Source organism: Erpetoichthys calabaricus, chromosome 1, assembly GCF_900747795.2.
Source record: "Erpetoichthys calabaricus chromosome 1, fErpCal1.3, whole genome shotgun sequence".
Lineage (NCBI taxonomy): Eukaryota > Metazoa > Chordata > Cladistia > Polypteriformes > Polypteridae > Erpetoichthys > Erpetoichthys calabaricus.
In genome coordinates, this window is record NC_041394.2 from 181,829,507 (window position 1) to 181,843,462 (window position 13,956).

Below are 13,956 nucleotides of genomic sequence, written 5' to 3' on the forward strand. Positions count from 1 at the left end.
CAAGTTGTTTCCTCATTGCCATGCTGCTCTGGCTATTGAAGAATGTGCTGTGCAATTTTTCCTGGAGCCTGGAGATTTTCAGCCTGTTCAGAAGTATCTGACTTGACCTACTGTGTGTCAATTTCTCTTTCCAGCTTTATAGAATTCTACATTTATAGGTTTTTAAATTTGTTTTTCTTTTTATGCAGTTTGACTTTGGTAGAACTAGGATAGCTAAGATTTGAGTATTCAGTGGATACAGGTTGTGAGCTGTGCTACCTTGTAGGTTGAGGAGCTGAGTTGGAGCTCACATTGTAATTGGACCAATTGAATTTAAATTATTATTTTATAATTTTTTTTACATAATTTTTATTTGATAGGCTTAACGTTTATTTAAATGTTAGCTGGAAATCCTAATGCTCATTTTGAGGTAAAACATTTGTGGTTTTATGTTATACAAATCTGAAAAGCTACTGATCTACTTGGACACTTGGACTTAACATTGCCTTTTATGATGTATTAAGATTGAGGCAATCATATGTTAGTTTGGATTTTGTAAGGTCATATGCGCAACAGACTGACAAAGTACTGCTTGATGCGATGTGTGTTCCTAGAAATGGAGCCTTGTTCGTCACACTTCATTTTTACATTTACTGTTATTAAAATTGCTTTGTTAGCACAGTTGGAATCCTATTTTAATTAGCCAGGCTGCCTTTTTTTAAATTTTTGTCATCTTTAAATAATTTGGCAAATGTAAAACCATATTAACTGAAATGTTGCAAATAAATGATTTTTATATTATAAGATTTTTTTTAAACTAAATTTAGTTACTTTTGCACTGTTGTTACATACCTTCTGTTTTTTTTTTCCCTTTCTTTCCCCAGAAGTCTTTACTAATATGGCACTTGCTAACACAGTAAAGCTTGCTTTATTTACTAATCTGATTTGTAAAATGATTGATCATAGAATGTGGTTGTTTAGGAGAAAGTCACTCCTGTCTTCTCCACTCTCCAAGGTCCTAGGCATCCTTTGCTACAAGACTTGTAATTTGCTTATTAATCCAATACCACTTATAGTATATGTAGCTTTTGTCCTCCCTCTCAGCCTCATTCATCCACTTCTGTGTTGGGGCACTTCTTCACCCAGTCACCTTCTGCTTTTCATTCCACATGCCAAAGCCAGTCTTAGTCTTGTTCTTGCTCAGCACATCTATCAACTACACACCAAGTATATCTTTGAACTCTTTCATCTTCCTCTCACACCGTGACACTGCATACATTCACCTGTTCATTTTCATATCTGTTCTTTCCAGCATTGTTTCATGTTCCACTTTAACTGGAACATGAAAACATCACTCCTATATAGTATAGTACTTCACACAACACTCTCATTAACTTTTCCCTTTAATGCCAGGGAGGCTCATTTTAGTGGTTAGAATGTAGGACATCTCCTGAAATTTCTTCTTGTGCTCAAGCAACTGCCTTTCTGGCATTTTGTTTTTCTTCCTTATAGATTGCCCCATCACCTTTTCCTTTGTTTTCTGCTACTCCTTATAACATTTCATCTTTTCCTTAATTCCAGTTTCTACCTTAGCATTCCACAACCATGTTTACTTGTGTCTCAATGGTTTCCTTGTCCAACAACAGGCTACTTCTCTTTATTTCAAGCAAGCATTATTAATTTCTTCTCACTTGCCATTCAGACATGATGCTTTACTCTTGCTAGTAACATTTCAATAAATATACAAAATACACTCTCCTCCTTATACTTCAGAGACCTTCAGCCTTGGTACATTCTTCCTCTCACTTTATGCCTCCGACCAAAAGATACAGTATAGCCAAGCAAAATTGTGATACACAATGTTCAACAGGGATCACCTTCACATTTATTTTTTAGCATGCTCTGGTTAACTCTCCTCACCAACAAATATCATATTGTTCTTCCTTCTTAATCATGGTTTTGCATGCAACAATTTCTTTCTTTGTGTTTGAGGTGTGGATTCTTTTCAACTTCTGTATATTTTGATTGAATACTTGACATGAAAATGTATGTATGAAAGGTATTTTTATAAATGTCTTTTAGTACCATACTTCTGTACTATTCATGGGTTTTGATTTCACATAAAACATGATTTTAACAGAAACATGATTGAAGCCAAAAAAAATTGCCATGTGAAACTATGAGCAATTGTGAATTGTCACCTGGAGTCAAACAACCCATTTATTTTTTGCCTAGGCACCTATCATGTTCTCTGCAATAGAATTTACTTAATATAGGTTTCCTTGATTTTAAATAGAGAGAGCGAGAGCAGTTAGGAGCATATGCTGATACAGAGCATTGCTGCACCCACCACTTGACAAACCAACTCAGGATTCCAGATTAGGACCCGAGTACATCCATGCAACAGGGGACACCTCAGCACCACACTAGTTCAGATGGAATGGAACAGTGTGAGTTTTTTTTTTATGGTGGCTAGAGTGCCAATTCTGCCACCAACCCCCAGGTTTTTCCCTGCAGGTTGGAGGGCCTACACGTAAGGCTGGATGCAGATTAATGTCATACCCAGGATGGAGCAATTGCAGGTTAAGGGCCTTGCTCAAGGTCCCAATGAAGTAGTGTCACTTTTGGTGTTAAAGGGATTCAAACTGGCAACCTTCAGATTGCCAATGCACTGTAATACTCAGCAGTGATACATTAAACCCTGCCTTTAGTTAATTGGATTACATGGATTGATTATCTGATTTGCTTACCAGCTTGTGCAAAAGCATTACTTGTATAATTCATCTCATCTTGAATCAAGAGCAAAATTAACTTTATTTGCAAACTAAGGCCATCTAGTGTACTAATGCGTATTAGTGTTGCTCATTTGTTAAGAGAAATGGATGACACAATGGCCTGCAAGGGTTGGTGTTAGACCACCTAGCCATAAGGTTTTGTTTAATTATGGCCAACTGTTATATAAACTGATCTGGGGCTTAAATTTTAAATATTGTTTATAAAAATTCTGGATTAAAATGTTTAAAAAGTAGCTGTGTTGTCCTGTTGAACCTTTTAATTTTATTATGGTGATGGTTTTAAATAATGAGTGCAAATGAATTGGGGAAACCATAGTATATGATGGGGGGTTTCATGCAACTATGAAAGAACAACACACAGAAAAAGCCACCATTATTTGGAGTGATCATAAGAAGTGTAGTGATTTACTAAACTAAGTGTAGTTTTTTAGGTCTAGTGGGCAATAAATAGTGTGAAACCCCAAAAAGCTAAGCCAAACAGTCATACCAGTGACTTAAGAAGCCCTGGACCAAAACAAAAAATACAACTGAAGTGATTTCAATGTGTTTATAAGTAACTCTTAACAACACAAAGGGACCTTTTGTAGTTTTTGGCATAATATACTCAAGATGACGATTGGTAGATAGATACGTAGCGAGACATGTTGAAATTAGTCAACTATATATATATATATATATATATATATATATATATATATATATATATACACACACACACAACTATTTTGACATCAATAATAATCAGTTATTAAAAACGATGGGAATGCTCACTTTCATCAATTTGTTGTTTACGTCATTGGGCTGAGAACGTTGTGCCATGCAGTTGCATCACTACTTCATTTAGTTGTGAACACGTTTGAAAAAAGGCAGATGGTAAGCAAGTGGCAGAAAAGATAGTATGACCCAAGACTTCCAGAGTTTGGGAGTGCTTTACTCTGAATACAGGAGAAAAAAGGTGTATTGCAAAATGTATAAGTCTGACCTCATATGGCATGAGAGCACGTCGAAAATGCACAAACATTTGAATACAAAAAATATCGCTACAGGCTCTGTGGAAGCGGAAGACTCACGGTTATTGCTGTAAGTTTGAATGTTAACTTCAGTGTTCTGTGATACAAATCATAACCGTGTTTGCTAGGTTAGGTATAATGACATGAATTTTCAGTTTGAAGTGAGGAATAATTTGAGTCATAGTCCAGCCCCCTATAATGCAAAGAAATACTAGCATATGCAACGGAGTTTTGTGATAGGTGACTTAAAAATGTCATTAACCAGTAAACGTTCAGATTTTCACTTGCCGTATTTTTTTCCTTTTGATGTGGTCTACTACTTAACATGCTGGCAAACACGTTTAACATTAGCATGTGCATGTTTACATAAAGGGTAGCAAAGAAACTTAAGTCCCTGTCTGAGCAGAAAACTCCCCCCTCCCCCCCCCCCCCCCAGTCTTGTGCGTAAAGAAAATCACAATCTCTGAGAGTGAATCCAACAGCACATCAACCACGACTGAAAGGCTTATTGCTCATTCAGAGTAAAAACTTAGGAGTGGGGATGGAAATGCGAAAGTTCCAGACTAGCTGGTTATTTATTATTTCTATTCATTACTATTTATTTTGAATGTATTACATAAGTGTTGTATAAAACCTAGATTAAAAAAAAAATCTACAAATAGTTTATTAAAAAATAATTTTCTAGAAATTTTATACCAATGTTTATTTTGTGAAAAGTTCCATTTCATTTACTCTGCTTGATTTTAAGTGATTTTTTTTAAACAATCTGACTAATTAATCGACAAAACAATTCGCAGATTATCAAAATAATTGCTAGTTGCAGCATGCATATATATATATATATATATAATTCACACATCTATCTATCTCTAATATGGACAAAGTATTGGGATACCTGACCATTACACCAACAAGGACTTTAATGATATTGCATTCAAATACATAGACTATATATATTGTGACAAGAAGAGACCCGAGACATTGTAAAGGTTTGGGGCAGCCACCCGTATAATGTGTTCCAGGCTGTAAAAAGGTTGGTAGCAAGTAAAGTTTACAAGACAGTCCAAAACAGAACTGAATTCCAGAGGAAGGGAGTATGGCTTTATAGGAAGTCTGGGGGAAGTGATGTTGTTCTCGGGGCTGGGGCCGGAAGTGGCGTGTCCCAAGTCGAGGCAGTGGCTCCTGGTGGGATTTCCCAGGAAAGGTCTGCAGGGAACTTAGAGCGTTACTGTGCCCCGCCACCCCCTGGGCAGATATGTTACCATTATTATATATATATTATATATGTGTGTGTTTGTTTGTTTTTGTTTTATAGCGCTGATACTGATCATTGTTTTCATGTTACTAGATCTGCCTGGTTGCAGAGCAAATGATTGTGTGTGTGTATGTGTCTGTCTAAACCTATGTACAACAATAACTTTGGAAAAAGATTCTTTTACATACATGTTGCATAATTTTTGGCTTGTCTTTTTATGAGCTTCAGGCTTATTGCTTTTTGTTCAGTTTGGCTCAGTACATATTTCAATATCCTTCTTAAATCATTTGACCTATGTCTAATGATAACTGCCATCGAAATTGTTTAATATTTTTGCAGTCTGTGCTATTTAGTTATGGACGATAAATTGGACTGGACTGCCAATACTGATTCTCTGTGCAAGAAAGGACAGAGCCGCCTGTACTTCCTTAGAAGACTGGCATCCTTCAACATCTGCAGTAAGATGCTGCAGATGTTCTATCAGATGGTTGTGGCAAGTGCCCTCTTCTATGCAGTGGTGTGCTGGGGAGGCAGCATTAAGAAGAAGGATGCCTCACGCCTGGACAAACTGGTGAGGAAGGCAGGCTCTATTGTTGGCATAGAGCTGGACGGTTTGACATCCGTAGCAGAGCAACGGGCACTCAGCAGGCTCCTATCAATTATGGAGAATCCACTGCATCCACTAAACAGTGTCATCTCCAGACAGAAGAGCAGTTTCAGCGACAGACTGCTGTCACTGTCCTGCTCCACTGACAGACTGAGAAGATCATTCCTCCCCCAAACTATGCGACTCTTCAATTCCACCAGAGGGGGTAAACGTTGAACATTATTCAAGTTATTGTCTGTTTTTTACCTGCATTTTTTATTACTCTTTAATATTTTTTGCTGCTGGAGTATGTGAATTTCCCCCTGGGATTAATAAAGTATCTATCTCTATCTCTATCTCTCATCACATTGCTCCCTTCCTTGCTGGGTGTACTTGTGGCTGCTTTGTTGCGTGATATGCTTCCCGCTCGGTGTTTCGCATACTTAAAAGCACGAACAGCACCTATTGATTTTTGATTGCTTGCTTTTCTCTTTCTCTCTTTCTTGCTCTGACATTCTCTACTCTTGACGGAGGGGGTGTGAGCAGGGGGGCTGTTCGCACCCCTAGAGGAAACAGAGACTCATCTAAAAAATGCTGAAAGGCTACCTTCACATTGCTCCCTTCCTTGCCGGGCTTACTTGCAGCTGCTTTGTCAAGCGATATGCTTCCCGCACGGTGCTTCGCATACTTAGGTGCTGTTCGAGCTTTTATCAGTTCTCTCTCTCTCTCTGACATTCTCTGCTCCTGATGCGCAGTCCTTTGAAGAGGAAAATATGTTTGCATTCTTTTAATTGTGAGATGGAACTGTCCTCTCTGTCTTGTCATGGAGCACGTTTAAACTTTTGAAAAAGAGACAAATGTTTGTTTGCCGTGTTTTGAATAAAGTTCCTGTGTCTCTACAACCTCCTGTGTTTCTGTGACCCAAGCGTGACAATATAAAAATAACCATATAAACATATGGTTTCTACTTCACGGATTTTCACCTTTTGCGGGGGATTCTGGAACGCAGCCCCCGCGATCGAGGAGGGATCACTGTACTGCAGTATCACTAAAGAGAAATTTACATGGAGGTACTTTTTAGATATACCAGTCCCCCTAATAATTAAACTACAGGCAGAGTTTAGGTTTTTACTTACTCATTTTTTTATCAAATTTGGTAGGTTTATTTGTTCAGTGACGATAAAAAATGAAGTCTCCTTAACATACGTATTTTTAACTGATGACTTAAGTTTATATGTAAAATAGACAAGTTTTAGCATTTAACCCAACAAGCCCGTTGTTTACTAAGTAGCAATTATAAATTGTTTTATTATTTATTTATTTATTTTTTTTTTAGAATTTAAAAGTTAGCTGATGTACTAAACACATGCTCACTCATACACACAGACAAGGATTGTCCATTTGTAATTAAAAGACAAAATGAGAAGGCCTGAATTCACAAAAGGAACCTCTCAATTTCTGTCAATGGCATGCCATTCTTTCCATGTTCAGCTGGACAAATGTATATCTGCTTTTTCTCCCCATGCACAGGACGGCAACCCAGATTTCTTCACTAACTTTAATGTAAAAGAAAGTACTCTCTAAAGTCTGCCTTGCTGTTCTCTGTGAGTAGTTCTGGCTATAACAGCAGCCGCACTTGCTGAGGTACTGTAACACGGAGTACAGGAGTGTCACAACTAAATTACCATAAAGCTTAGAAAAGCAGATAATGAAAACCTTTTCTTTTTTTCTTGATATTGGCTCATTTACCAATCAATAATCAAGTAATTTTGGGGAAAAAAAAAAAAAAATCGATTGGCTGCTGATCTATGAGAGCATCACAGATAAATACATAGATTCTTATGTACTGTCTGTAATTTGCCTTTTGTTTTATTTTTTCTACTGTTCATTGTAATATTGTATTGCGTGGTCATCATTTATAAATATGAAATTTTTCTTTTTAAGAATAAATTGAGAATAAAGAAATTAAACATAGTATTTGTTATTTCTTTTGGAAAACAAATGTTTAAATTAGTACATAACTTTATTCCAAAAGTTTTCCATATTTTGCTAAAACATCTTTTCAAGTTTTCTTTTGTTATGTATAATTTGGATGGTATATGAGAAATTATAAAGCAGTGGTTTAAGATTACAGAATATGGAAGTAATTATTCTCTTCACTTTCTTGTCCCTGTATAATCTTGTAATTAAACAGTGTACAGTTTAATCTTTCTCCATTTGATGTGTTTTTCATTTAGTATACACGGCACATGTATGCTGTTCAATGAAGTAAACTATAATTACACACCAGTGAGCTCATAATTATTTAAATTATTTTTAGTGTATTGAATCTTGCCAGAGTTGACAGAGTCATTTGAAGGTATGCAAAATCAAAAGGTCATCATGTTAGCTGTAGATACTTGTCAATTTTAAACCAGCAAAGTTTTAAGTAGTTTAGAAATATGTTTAATTCATCCAATTTAGAAATCACTAACATGTGTACTTTTTACTTCTTTGAATATGGAGATAATTTTAAAGCAGATAAGCAGTTGAAAAATCTGTACCAAATTATTGAATGATTAATTACTGTAGTGCCAGAGGTTATTTACTTGTCAGTTTGCTGGAAGAGTGCATCTGAACAGTGAAACATAGAAATGGCTTATAGATGATTATCCTGGAAAAGGAAGAAAGGTGGAGTACAGTAATCCCTCCTCCATCGCGGGGGTTGCGTTCCAGAGCCACCCGCGAAATAAGAAAATCCGCGAAGTAGAAACCATATGTTTATATGGTTATTTTTATATTGTCATGCTTGGGTCACAGATTTGCGCAGAAACACAGGAGGTTGTAGAGAGACAGGAACGTTATTCAAACACTGCAAACAAACATACATTTGTCTCTTTTTCAAAAGTTTAAACTGTGCTCCATGACAAGACAGAGATGACAGTTCAGTCTCACAATTAAAAGAATGCAAACATATCTTCCACTTCAAAGGTGCAAACAAATCAATAGGGCTGCTTGGCTTGTAAGTATGCGAAGCACCGCGGCACAAAGGTGTTGAAGGCGGCAGCTCACACCCCCTCCGTCAGGAGGAGAGAGAGAGAGAGAGAGAGAGAGAGAGAGAGAGAGAGAGAGAAATCAATACATGCCCTTTGAGCTTTTAAGTATGCGAAGCACCATGCAGCATACTTAAAAGCTGCACACAGAAGGTAGCAACGTGAAGATAATCTTTCAGCATTTTTAGACGAGCGTCCGTATCGTCTAGGTGTGCGAATAGCCCCCCTGCTCACACCCCCTACGTCAGGATCACAGATAGTCAGCGCAAGAGAGACAGAGAAAAGTAAGTTGGGTAGCTTCTCAGCCATCTGCCAATAGCGTCCCTTGTATGAAATCAACTGGGCAAACCAACTGAGGAAGCATGTACCAGAAATTAAAAGACCCATTGTCCGCAGAAATCCGCGAACCAGCAAAAAATCCGCGATATATATTTAAATATGCTTACATATAAAATCCGCGATGGAGTGAAGCCGCGAAAGGCGAAGCGCGATATAGCGAGGGATTACTGTAGTGGTAATTCTAGTTGTTTCTCTGGTCATTGTGACACATTTTTACATTAGTTTCAAACTGTTTGTTTATACTACTAAAATTGTTACATATATTTATATAGCAATAGGAACATATTGATATGCTTGAGAGTCAGGTGCCTCGGCGTATTAACTATCGACACTCACATACTCCAGTGAATATGTAATAATCACTGGCATGCACACATAAGAAAAGTAGTCTGCTAATGACAGGGACAACAATTGGGAAAACTACTTGTAATGTAAACTCTGCTCGCTAACTTGCAAACCGTGGATAACCTTCACAAAAAGAGCTGAGCAAAGTGAGCTTTGGTAAGTTCAGAGATGAGCTTCCACCTAAATAAGGCTGCCCCTGAAAGTGTCTTTAAAAATAAAAAAAATAAAAAATCAAGAAATAGGAATCTTGCAAGTAGCAAAACCAACTAATGCAGTACAGTGCTCTTTAGTGATTGTGGCCAAGTGAAAACAGCCGAGGTATGTAAGTCATTAACATGTGCATGTTGGGCTTGCTCAGGCATAGATGGCCTGCACTTAACAGGGAGTGCAAAACTACAGGAGTAAAGTGTACGGTGCTGGGAGAAAGTATTTTCCCTTTCTTAATATCCTCTGGTTTTGTATATTTTATCCAATAAATGCCTCCAACCTTTAGACAAAATATATTCAAAAAAAAAGGGAACCATTACAGTTGTTAAATCATCACTTTGTTTATTTAAGGAACATTTCTCCAACACACCATCACCCATGTATAAAAGTAACTGCCTCCATAGTTTCAGTACTTTGATGCTGTACCTTTAGCAGCAGATATCAGTCTTTCACATCACTGTCAAGCTGTTTTAGCCTACTCTCCTTTGCAGAACTGCTATATTTCAGACACATTGGTGTAGGGTGGCGAGAGTAAACTGCTCATTTCAGTTCCTGTCACAACATCTGTATTGGGTTCAAGACAAGACTTTAACCAGGCCACTCCAAAACCTTCATTTTATTACTTACTTGGCTTGTTAACTTTGTGTATTGGGTCAATGGTATGCTACATAGATCAATATGATGCATTCCATTTTAATTGAACAAACTGGATATTACCAAAAATTCAAAAGTCACTTTTAGGTGCTACAGATCAGGAATACCAATCAGGAATTGCGGTGCAGCAAAGCAACAACATGTCCTAACACAGATTTCAGCTAGGTTAGGTTTAGGTTTATTTGTCATATATAGGTTAACACAGGGTCAACATACAATGAAATGTGTATGACGAGAAAAACAAGTCACTCAGCCTAGATCCAATAAAGCTTTAAAAAAAGATTACAAGTTAAAAATAGACAAGTCATATAAAATAAAATGTGTACGTTTTACAAGAAGTTATAGAGCAATATGAGTTGAATGAGCAGCAAGTACAAATGACAGTTATTGCACAGATAATGTTTTATAAGTGCAGATGCATATTCCATAAAGTGCAGATGCATGTTCCAGTCAGTATTCTGAGTGTGTGCAGGTACAGTTTGTGTGTGAGTAGTGCAATGTAGATGTAATGTAAGTGTTCAGGTGTTGCTGTTGAGGAGTCGAATGGCCTGGTGGTAAAAGCTGTTCTTAAGTCTTGTAGTCCGAGCAGCCAGACTCCTGTATCTACTGCCAGACGGTAACAAGGAGAACAGCTGGCATGCTGGATGGCTGTGGTCCTTTATGATGCTGCTTGTCTTACGCAAGCACCGATGGAGGTAAATGTCTTCAATGGCAGGAAGACTCTTGCCCGTGATGTGCTCTGCTGCCTTCACCACTCTCTGTAGTGATTTTCGGCTGCTGGCAGAGCAGCTCCCATACCAGACGGTAATGCAGCCCGTTAGCAGACTCTCGACCACACTCCTGTAAAAGTTTGAGGTGATGTTGGCATTCATGCCAAACTTCCTCAGCCTCCTCAGGAAGTAGAGCCGCTGGCGAGCTTTCTTGACCACAGTGTCTATGTGAAGGGTCCACGAGAGATCCTTGGTGATGTTTACTCCGAGGAACTTGAAGCTGTTAACCCTGTTAACCCTTTCAACTTCTATGCCGCTGATGTAGATGGCCTGGTGTTCTCTGCCTTGTTGTTTTCGATAGTCCACAATCATCTCCTTGGTTTTGCTGACGTTAAGAGACAAGTTGTTATCTAGGCACCAATTACTCAATGCCAGCACCTCCTCTCTGTAGGCTCTCTCATCGTTGTCAGTGATAAGGCCTATGATGGTTGTGTCATCTGCAAACTTGATGATGGTGTTTGTGCCGTGTTTTGCAACACAGTCATGGGTGAACAAGGAATACAAGAGGGGGCTAAGCACACAGCCCTGCGGCACTCCTGTGTTTAAAATGAGTGATGAGGATGTGTGTTTGCCGACTCTCACCACCTGGGGCCTGTTGGTGAGGAAAGAGAAAATCCATCTGCAGATGGTCGTCCCCAACCCAAGGTCGTCAAGCTTCAAGACGAGTTTTGAGGGGATGATGGTGTTGAATGCCGAGCTGTAATCTATGAACAGCATTCTTACATATGTATTTCCTCTTTCCAGGTGGGTGAGGGCAGTGTTTATTGTTAGCGCAACGGCATCTTCTGTCGATCTGTTTGCTCTGTAAGCAAATTGGAGAGGATCCAGCGTGTCAGGGAGGGAGGAGCAGATGTAACCTTTGACTAGTTGCTCGAAACACTTCATAATGACCAATGTCAGTGCAACCGGGCGATAGTCATTCAGACAGGAGACCACCGGTTTCTTTGGGACATCATTCAGACAGGAGACCACCGGTTTCTTTGGGACAGGAATGATGGTGGACTGCCTCAGGGAGAGATTGAAAATGTTGGTGAACACACCTGCTAGCTGGTCAGCACACGCCCTGAGGGCATGGCCTGAGATGCCATCTGGTCCCGGAGCTTTGCGAGGAAAAACTCTTCATTCCCATACCGGGAGTCGAACCTGGGCCGCCTGGGTGAAAACCAGGAATCCTAACCGCTAGACCATATGGGAAGTTGCTAATTGTATAATCAATAAGATGGTTCAGTTCAAGTTAATCAAAAAAGGTAATTAAACAATAATTAACATTTCTGAAAGGTGTGTAAGTGCAGACTCTATTGGAATGAGATGTCGCTAATGAAGGCAGTTTGTGAAGTAAAGCTGCAACAAACACAAGTCAATGTATGTGGTGTCAAGGAGTGAGAGGAAAATGAATGTTCAGTTAAGAATACTATGTGTGTTGTTACACTACCCTCACTAACACCATTTGCTTAACATTAACTTTCTCCAAAATAATTGGAGAGGACTTTAAATCAGACACCGAGATAGCTGCAGCTTATCACATACGGGGATCGAACAACTCTAAGAATAGGACTTTTATTGTGCGCTTCGAAAAGTTAACAATTTAAGTTAAATGTTATGTCACTTCTCAGACAGAAATAAGAGATTGTTTGAAAATAACCTAATTCGTATTTTCCCTGACTTCTCACCCTCAACAGCTGCCAAGCGCGCATTATTTTATAATATTAAACAACGCTTACGAAAAGCCAATATCAGATACAGCCTCTTGTATCCTGCCAAACTGAAAGAGGAGATTCAAGGCAAACATTATACAGTGGGGCAAAAAAGTATTTTGTCAGCCACCAATTGTGCAAGTTCTCCCACTTAAAAAGATGAGAGAGTCCTGTAATTTTAGTGAATGACCTGCAGTGAGCTGGGACCAAAGTAACAAAGGCTACCATCAGTAACACACTACACTGCCAGGGACTCAAATCCTGCAGTGCCAGACGTGTCCCCCTGCTTAAGCCAGTACATGTGCAGGCCTGTCTGAAGTTTGCTAGAGAGCATTTGGATGATCCAGAAGAGGATTGGGAGAATGTCATATGGACAGATGAAACCAAAATAGAACTTTTTGGTAAAAACTCTACTCGTCGTGTTTGGAGGAGAAAGAATGCTGACTTGCATCCAAAGAACACCATACCTACTGTAAAGCATGGGGGTGGAAACATCATGCTTTGGGGCTGTTTTTCTGCAAAGGGACCAGGACGACTGATCCGTGTAAAGGAAAGAATGAATGGGGCCATGTATCGTCAGATTTTGTGTGAAAACCTCCTTCCATCAGCAAGGGCATTGAAGATGAAACGTGGCTGGGTCTTTCAGCATGACAATGATCCCAAACACACCGCCCGGGTAACGAAGGAGTGGCTTCGTAAGAAGCATTTCAAGGTCCTGGAGTGGCCTAGCCAGTCTCCAGATCTCAACCCCATAGAAAATCGTTGGAGGGAGTTGAATGTCCGTGTTGCCCAGCGACAGCCCCAAAACATCACTGCTCTAGAGGAGATCTGCATGGAGGAATGGGCCAAAATACCAGCAACAGTGTGTGAAAACCTTGTGAAGACTTACAGAAAATGTTTGACCTCTGTCATTGCCAACAAAGGGTATATAACAAAGTATTGAGATGAACTTTTGTTATTGACCAAATACTTTTTTTCCACCATAATTTGCAAATAAATTCTTCAAAAATCAGACAATGTGATTTTCTGGATTTTTTTTTCTCATTTTGTTTCTCATAGTTGAGGTATACCTATGATGAAAATTACAGGTGCCTCTCATCTTTTTAAGTGGGAGAAGTTGCACAATTGGTAGCTGACTAAATACTTTCTTACCCCACTGTATATTTACCAGTACAGAGGAAGCAGATAAAGAGTTAAGAAAGTTGATCCCGACACTTTCCTGAAATAAGACCGTGAGTCGCACTCTGTCGTGGCATCGTAAAGAAAATATCACGGGCTGTCTGAACCGCT

General features: G+C 38.9%; 1 protein-coding gene and 1 non-coding gene across 2 annotated transcripts in view; one reads left to right on the forward strand and one right to left on the reverse strand.

The window, feature by feature from the left end:
* The window catches only part of LOC114657548 (lysine-specific demethylase 7B-like), a 117,552-nt gene that overhangs the window by 37,659 nt on the left and 65,937 nt on the right, over positions 1 to 13,956 (forward strand).
* Positions 12,095 to 12,166, reverse strand: trnae-uuc (transfer RNA glutamic acid (anticodon UUC)). Its single transcript has one exon. It is a non-coding gene; the product is annotated as a tRNA-Glu (tRNA).